This window comes from Sorex fumeus, unplaced genomic scaffold, assembly GCF_029834395.1.
Source record: "Sorex fumeus unplaced genomic scaffold, SorFum_2.1 ptg000094l, whole genome shotgun sequence".
Taxonomy (NCBI): domain Eukaryota; kingdom Metazoa; phylum Chordata; class Mammalia; order Eulipotyphla; family Soricidae; genus Sorex; species Sorex fumeus.
Window position 1 is genome coordinate 22362448 of NW_026606151.1, and position 7960 is coordinate 22370407.

Consider the following 7960-nt stretch of genomic DNA (forward strand, 5'->3'; position numbering starts at 1 on the left):
TAGCTGTTCAGTTTTATACATCTGCATGTGGCTATTCAGTCTCCCAGAACATTTATCAAAAAGAACATTTTTGTAGGATAACATTGGTTTGTCTTTTCTGCCTTGCTGCAGGGAGCTGAGATTTATTGGGTTACTCCCATCACAGTGCTCCACTCCTCTGTGTTTATCTGTAACTTCTTTCTTTGTGTTCTATTGACTTACAAATATAGTTTTTCTCGTTTCCTTAAGTCCTTTGCATACTTAATTCAGAGCAATGTCCTTTTATGTATGCTTTTGTAAAGTGGAGGTCAATTAACTCTGAATGAAATTTACCTCCTGGGCTTCTGTTCTCTCCACTTAAGCCTCAGTTTCCCTCACTTCCTAGCACCCCCAAAGCAGGGTCCCGATGAGGGACTGGATAGACTCGGGGCAAGCAATGAGCTATGTGTTACCCTGGCATTGAAATGGGCTTGGCCAAAGTGACTAATGCTTAACCATAAGTTAAGAGCTTGGGCATGGACAAGCTGCTGTCATGATCCAAAAAGTAATAACTAGATTTGGACCCTGCTAGGGGTAGGAAAGATTAATCAAAGCACTGTAGCTTGAGTCTTCGGCAAGTTGTTCCCAGGAGAGCTGCACTACAAGTCTCAATGTATCTCGTACTGTGTCCATACATGATCATGATCATGATCATCCTGTTGTTTGTCGATTGCCTCAAGCAGGCATCAGTAATGTCTCCTTCGTCCTAGCCTTGAGATTCTAAAAAGTGCCACGTTCAAGGCTCTTTCAGGGTTAGGAGAATGAGACCAATCATTGTTACTGGTATTTAGCATATTGGGTATGCCACGGGGAGTTTGCCAGACTCTGCTCTCTGTGCAGGTTATATTTGGTAGCCTGCCAGGTTGTCCAAAGCAAGAATGAGATAATAAGAATCAGGGATGCTGTCTCATTTGCCAAGGCATCAAAAATCAGATAGGCTGGACACATAATGAGATTTAGAGACAACCACTGGACTAGAGCCGTTACCGACTAGATTCCATGGGACGTCAAAAGACCACGTGGCCGCCAACTACCAGATGGTCAGACTTCTTCATCAAGATCATAAACGAATGGTCGAATGGTTTGAGGCTCTTCGTGTTCCTAGAACGAACAGATGCCATTGGACTACACTAGCACGTGACAGGGACAAATGGAGACCGTTACTGGCACCCACTCGAGCAAATCAACGATTAACAGGAACTCAAGTGATCAAGTGATCACACATCGTGCACCACTTTATTAATGATGTTGATTTAATAATGTACTTGGAACAAACTTCTTTGTCCTCTTGATGTGTAGTGTTTGAGAAGCTGCCCAGCTTTCTCATCTTGCATGTTCAATAAAAAAGTCATTGAATCTGAACAGAGAGAATAAGGATCAGGAAACGAGGGGTCTTTGGTGGGATTTTATAAAAGTTACCTCAGCATACATCAAAGTGACTGTAATTTTCACTTCCTAAAAGACTAAAGAAGCCAAGGTCTTAATTGACTTTTTGAAAGTACAAATACTTATAAAAGGTAAAGGTAAAGGCCCTCCTGTTGATCGTCAATTTGCTCGAGCGGGCCCAGTAACGTCTCCATTGGAGACTTTGTTGTTACTGTGTTTGGCATATCGAATACTCTCGGTAGCTTGCCGGGCTCTCCGAGAGGGGCGGAGGAATCGAACTCGGGTCGGCCATGTTGGCCGCTTGTAAGGCGAATGCCCTACCGCTGTGCTATCGCTCCAGCCCACTTATAAATATAAAGATTTTAATGTACTTATAATACAAAGCACTGTCGCACTGTCCTCCTGTTGTTCAGCAATTTGCTCGAGCAGGCCCAGTAATGTCTCCATTGTGAGATTTGTTGTTACTGTGTTTGGCATATTGAATACGTCATGGGTAGCTTGCCAGGATTTGCCGTGCCAGCGAGATATTCTTGGTAGCTTGCCAGGCTCTCCGAAAGGGGTGGAGGAATCGAACCCGGCTCGGCCGGGCTGGCTGCATGCAAGGCAAATGCCCTATCACTGTGCTATCACTCCAACCATAATACAAAGCATAAAAAGCATAAAAATTTTAATTTACTTCACATTTAGGATATATAGGCACTTACTTACGTGTCATCGATAAATCACTTATCACTTAATCACTTAACTTCCTGTTAGTCGTCGATTTGCTCGAGTGGGTGCCAGTAACGTCTCCATTTGTCCCTGTCGCGTGCTAGTGTAGCGCAATGGCATCTGTTCGCTCTGGGAACATGAAGAGCCTCAAACCGATCGTTCATGATCTTGATGAAGAAGTCTGACCACCTGGTAGGTGGGCGGCCACGCAGTCTTTTGACATCCCATGGAATCCAGTCAGTAACAGCCCTAGTCCAGCGGTAGTCTTTAAATCTCATTACATGACTAGCCCATCTGATTTTTGACACCTTGGCAAATGAGACAGCGTCCCTGATTCTTGATCATCGATGGATGTCGGAACTCTGGATTTTTTCTCTCATTTGAGTGAAACGTGATATTCCAAGCATAGCTCTTTCTATTCTTCTTTGGGAGACCTGAATAGCGTTTTCATCCTGTTTGCGTAGGACCCAGGTCTCTGAGGCATATGTTAATGCAGGAAGAACAGTGGAATCAAAGAGATGTGCCCGGAGCCGGAGGTTCTTCGTCCTCTTAGCTATTTCTTCGACGTTCTTGAAGGCGTTCCAAGCTGCTCTCTTCCTCCTGCGCAGCTCGGGTGCCAGGTCATTTGTCATGTTGACTTCTCGACCTAGGTACACATAGCTGTTGCATTTGGAGATGGTCATTCCGTTGAGAGCGAATGGGGCATCAGGAACGAGGCTGTTTCTCATGAACATTGTCTTCGTAAGATTCAGCTGTAGTCCTACCTTTCCACACTCATGGTCATCGATAAAAGTCACAATAAACATTGCCTCAATATGCTTTCATAATGTAATAGCATATCTTGAAAAAGTTTTATTGCTTGTTGTGAAAATTAATCATGGGAATAAATATATTAAGCAATTATCAATGAGGATAACTTATATCTAATTATATTATGTAAATATATCTAGGGCTGGAGCAATAGCACAGCAGGTAGGGCATTTGCCTTCTATGCAGCCATCCCAGATTCGATTCCTCCACCCCTCTTGGAGAGCCCGGCAAGCTACCGAGAGTATCTTGCCCTCTTGGAAAAGCCTGGCAAGCTACCCGTGATGTATTTGATATGTCAAAAACAGTAACAAGTCTCACGATTTGTTGTGAGATGTTACTGGTGCCCGCTCGAGCAAATTGATGAACAACGGGAGGACAGTGCTACAGACAGTTACATGTCAAAAATTAATGAAAAGAAAATGAACTCACAAGAAAGTTATATGAGAGCCTGGACTCTCAACAACACCAGCAAGTTCATGGTGGGCTTTGGGGAACCTTACAGGGTGCCAGGGATTGAACCAAGGTAGGCCATGTGCAAAGCAAGTGTTCTACTCCATGTACTACCTTTCTGGCACTCTGCATTAAGTTTTTTGAGTGTTTTTTATACATTGGTGATAAACATTTAATGACACTTTCATGGAAATGGAGAAAAAAAAACTTATATGAAACCAAGAAAAGAGAAAAAATAGCAAAAGCAATCTGAAAAGGTCAAATGGGGGGTCATTGCAGTTTCTGATTTCAAACCACACTACTAAGCTACCATAACTAAAACATAATGCCAGTATGCATTTAAAAAAAAATATGTAGACCAGTGATACAGAAGCAAGAGCCCTGAAATAAACTCTCACACATGGTAAGCAAACACTTGACAAGGAAAACAAGAATAATCAACAGGAAAGAATATTCTTTTAGGAAAAAAATAAAAGAACGTGTTTAAGAGATACACAAGTGGAAGGGTATGTGTTTGTGGGCTCTCCGGGTGGCTCTCTCTCACCACCCGCATTCGGTGCTCTCAAGCCACTGTGTATGGACGGGTCAGGATGGCTGTTGGTGATGGGCAGGCGAAGGAAGAACGAGGACCATGCTGGTTGCTGATTAGTTACGGTTTACTCAATCTCTCTTCTCTCCATCTCACACACTCTTCCTTCCCAGCCCCTCATTCCTCCATCCCAGCTCTCCGAATTCTGCTCTCCTCAACTGTGTTTTCACCTGAACTTGTCTCTCTATCCCTTGCCCTCAGGGCCCATTCTACACCCAGTCTGGTAGCAAAATCTACATAAGAAAGCCCTTCCTGACCACCCATCAGGCTCAAGGGTAACATCACCTGAGGTATTTCTCTTCTTGTAACATCTAGTTAACATCTTAATATTAGTTATTTTTGTAAGGACAAGGCGGGGGGGGGGGGGCAGTTGGTGGGTGTGACCCCCTTCTACTGCAAGATGGAGGATCTGGGTGGAGGATGCTCAGTCCCAATCCGAGCAGGCTTGGAGATCTCAGCCCCAGGACCTGCATGCCTTTGTTCCTCTGCCGGTACCTTCATGCATGTGGAGAGTGGTCTCAGTATGGTTGTGGCTGGTTCCGGAGGTCTTCAGCTGCCAGGGCTCTGCTCGGGATGGGGAGGGAAACTCAACCCGGTCCCCTCCAAGGGGCCCCGGCGAGGATGGCTAGGCGTGGGGGCAGGAGACTCTGTGCTGTTCTCTGCTCGGATCATGGCTTTGCATCGTCCACCCAGATCCTCCATTTTGCAGGAGGCGGGGGTCACACCCACCAACTGCCCCCCAGCACGGTGTAATCCCATCAAGGCCAAGACCCAGAGACTATAAAACCCAGCTCCGGAAGTGCGTGGCCTCATATGCATGTCCCTGGTCTTTTCCGTGGACCCCAAACTCCACCCTCCATGTACTTCTTCCTCACTCAGCTCTCCCTGGTTGACATTTGCTTTACCACCAGCATCACCCCCAGCTGCTGTGGAACCCAAGAGGTGGTAAGGCCATCCCCGTGCCCAGGTGCGCTGTCCAGCTCCACGAGGCTCTGGGGTGGGGCTCCACTGAGTGTGTCCTCCAGGAGTGATGGCCTTTGATTGCTATGCAGCTCTGGAAGCATTTCTTGGATGTGCGGAGAAGGGGAACATGATCATCCAGGGTACCACGGCCCTCCTGATACTTCGCTGCGGATACCAGCACATCTATAATTTCTTCTGTGAGATGCCCTTGATGATTAAGCTCACAGGTGTGAGCTCCACACTCACTTCAACGTGGTTCAGGTGTTCTTTGCTGTGTTAGTCTTGCTCTTTCTGCCCTTATCACTGATCTTAATTTTTAAAGGATTTAGTGTCAAGGCAGTTGAAAATAATAGCTCCTATGCCCAGACACACAGCAAATTAATTTTTCTCTTCTATATGATGGTGACCCCAACTCCCAACCCCCTCATTTGCACCCCGAGGAATAAGAACGTGACACGTGCTGTTGGAAAACTATTTTGCAGAATCCCAGGTTTGTGAGAAATGTGGCACTGCACACGGAGTGTTTCAATATTAAGATAAATCCACCACAGCAAAACTACTCAAGACATCTTGTTGGATCTTTGACTCAAAAACGAACTCATGATGAATGTATGTACCTTTTAGGGCCTGTACAAATATGACTTGCATGGCCTGTAAGTTTGTATGTTCTTTTTATTCCCCTTCCCTCACCAGGGTACATTTTCCACCACCACTATCTCCAGTATCCCTTCCCCTCCTCACCACACCCCTCTCCCTGTCTCTATGGCAGACAATTTCCCCCATATTCTCTCTCTGCTTTGGGGCATTATGGTTTGCCATACAGATACTTAGAGGCCAACATGTTTGGTCGTTTGTCTACTTTCAGCACACATCTCCCATCCGAAGCCATCCCTCCAATCATCATTGACTTAGTGATTCCTTCTCTATCCCTTTTGGTTGCATGTTCTTGGTTTCAGAACCCTAGTGCATAGGACCATTGGTTGTGAGTCCTGAGAGGAAGAAAAAACATCCTCAGGTAATCCAAAACTCCACACAATGAAATGATCTGAGATTTCACTTCGTGAGACAGAAGAGTCACTACTGTGATGACAAAATAGATTTATTACAATGTCAGTAGGACAGTAACTCCAGAATGATCATGATGTCCATACATACATACATATAAACATATATTTATATATATTCTTACAAAATATTTGTTTACTGTATCTTTACAAAATAGACCCACTGTTTACCCCCAGGAGACTACGATTTCAAGTTAGTTACTTCAGGTGTCATTGAATTTCATTCTTATTTTATTGAGATTTAGCCTATAGTCCTTTAAATGAGAAAAGAAACCATGAAAAAGCTTAAAAGTCCTTAATATTTTGTTGTCAGTATGAAGTGATTTTACATTTCAGCCTGGAGGGGGGATGTATCTCTGATCCTTTTTAAGGCTGACTTAAATTCTTTGTTCCTCAAGGTATAGATCAGAGGATTAAGTGAGGGTGTCACTACAGTGTAGAAGAGGGTGAGGAATTTAGTGTGATTCTGTGTGTTCTTACTCTTGGGCTGAGTGTAGACACCAATTATAGTCCTGAAAAACAAGACTACAACAATTAGATGGAATCCAGGGATACCAAATGATTTCTTCCGGCCTCAGCAGATTGTATCTTGAGCACACTTCTAAGGATGCAGTCATAGGAGACCAGGATCAGCCCCAGAGGTATAACCCCTTAGAGCACAATAGCTGTGGAGAGCTCATTTTCCAGGAAGGTTGTTTTGCCACAGGCAATTTTAATCAGTACAGATTCCTCACACATAAAATCAACCACCCTGTTGTGGCCACAGAAGGGCAGCTGGAAAACTAGGATGCTCTGAACTGTGGATTCCACAAAACCACTGATCCAGGTCACAGCTGCGAGTTGCTGGAGAAGCCTGGGGTGCATGATGACTCCATAGTACAGGGGCCGGCAGATAGCATTGAAGGGGTCATAGGCCATCACAATGAGGAGAACACACTCTGTGGAGCCCAGCCCCAGGGAAATGTAGATGCTGCACCACACATCCCCTGTAGGTAATGGTCTTCTTGGGCCCCCTGAATGTTCCAGAGCAACTGTGGGACAATACTGGTAGTGAAACAGAGGTCCAGGAAGGAGATATTGCAGAGGAAGAAATACATGGGCGTGTGGAATTTGGGGCTCAAATGTGACACAATTATGATGGCTCTGTTCCCCAATAGGGTCATGATGTATATGACAGAGATGACCAGGAGGAGAACCAGCTCCAGCTGGGGTTGGTCAGAAAAGCCTAGTAAGATAAATTTTGTTGGGTGGCTAAAACTTGTCTTTTTCATGGCTTTTGATCAATCACCTATTTTGGTTATTCCTGTTTTCTGCCTGTGGAAATAAAATCAGACACCATAACCTGTTGGGTAACATTGCTTTGTCCTTCAAGAAGCTTAGGTTTTATCTGGTTACACCCATCAATCTGGTTACACCCACCTCAGTGCTCCAGAGGCACTTCCACTTCCATTGTGTTTACATGTAAACATGTAAACAGTCTTCCCTATGCTCTCCTCCCCATCCAGTTAATCAGCTTTCCCCTTAATCAGACTTTGTTAATTTGTAAGATCAGTTTCCCAGAAATCTATGATTTTATATGTATGAGTGAAATAATGCCTTTCTCCTCTCCTTATGCCTTATGAATAGTTTACCTTAAGGTAATATCCTTTTTGTATAGATACAGGAAAACCGTTAACATTGTGCTTTGTAACTTAGGATTTGATTGGCCTTGAATATTATTCACTCCCGGGCATCTTTCTCGACTTAAGCCTCAGTTGCCCTTAGTTCCTAACACCCCAAAAGCAGGGTCCCGACGAGGGACTGAATGGACCTAGGGCAAGCAGTGAGCTACCCTGGCAGCGAAATGGGCCAGGCCAAAGTGCCACGATTCTTAACTATAAGTTAAGAGTTTGATCATGGACAAATGCTGTCATGATCCAAGGTAACGACAAGACTAGGATCCTGCTAGGGGTGGGAAAGACTATCTGGC

At 44.7% G+C, this 7960-nt stretch overlaps 1 pseudogene; it reads right to left on the minus strand.

Moving 5' to 3' along the window:
* Positions 1 to 6316: 6316 nt before the first annotated feature.
* Positions 6317 to 7262, minus strand: LOC130040184 (putative olfactory receptor 2B8; annotated as a pseudogene).
* Positions 7263 to 7960: the final 698 nt, after the last annotated feature.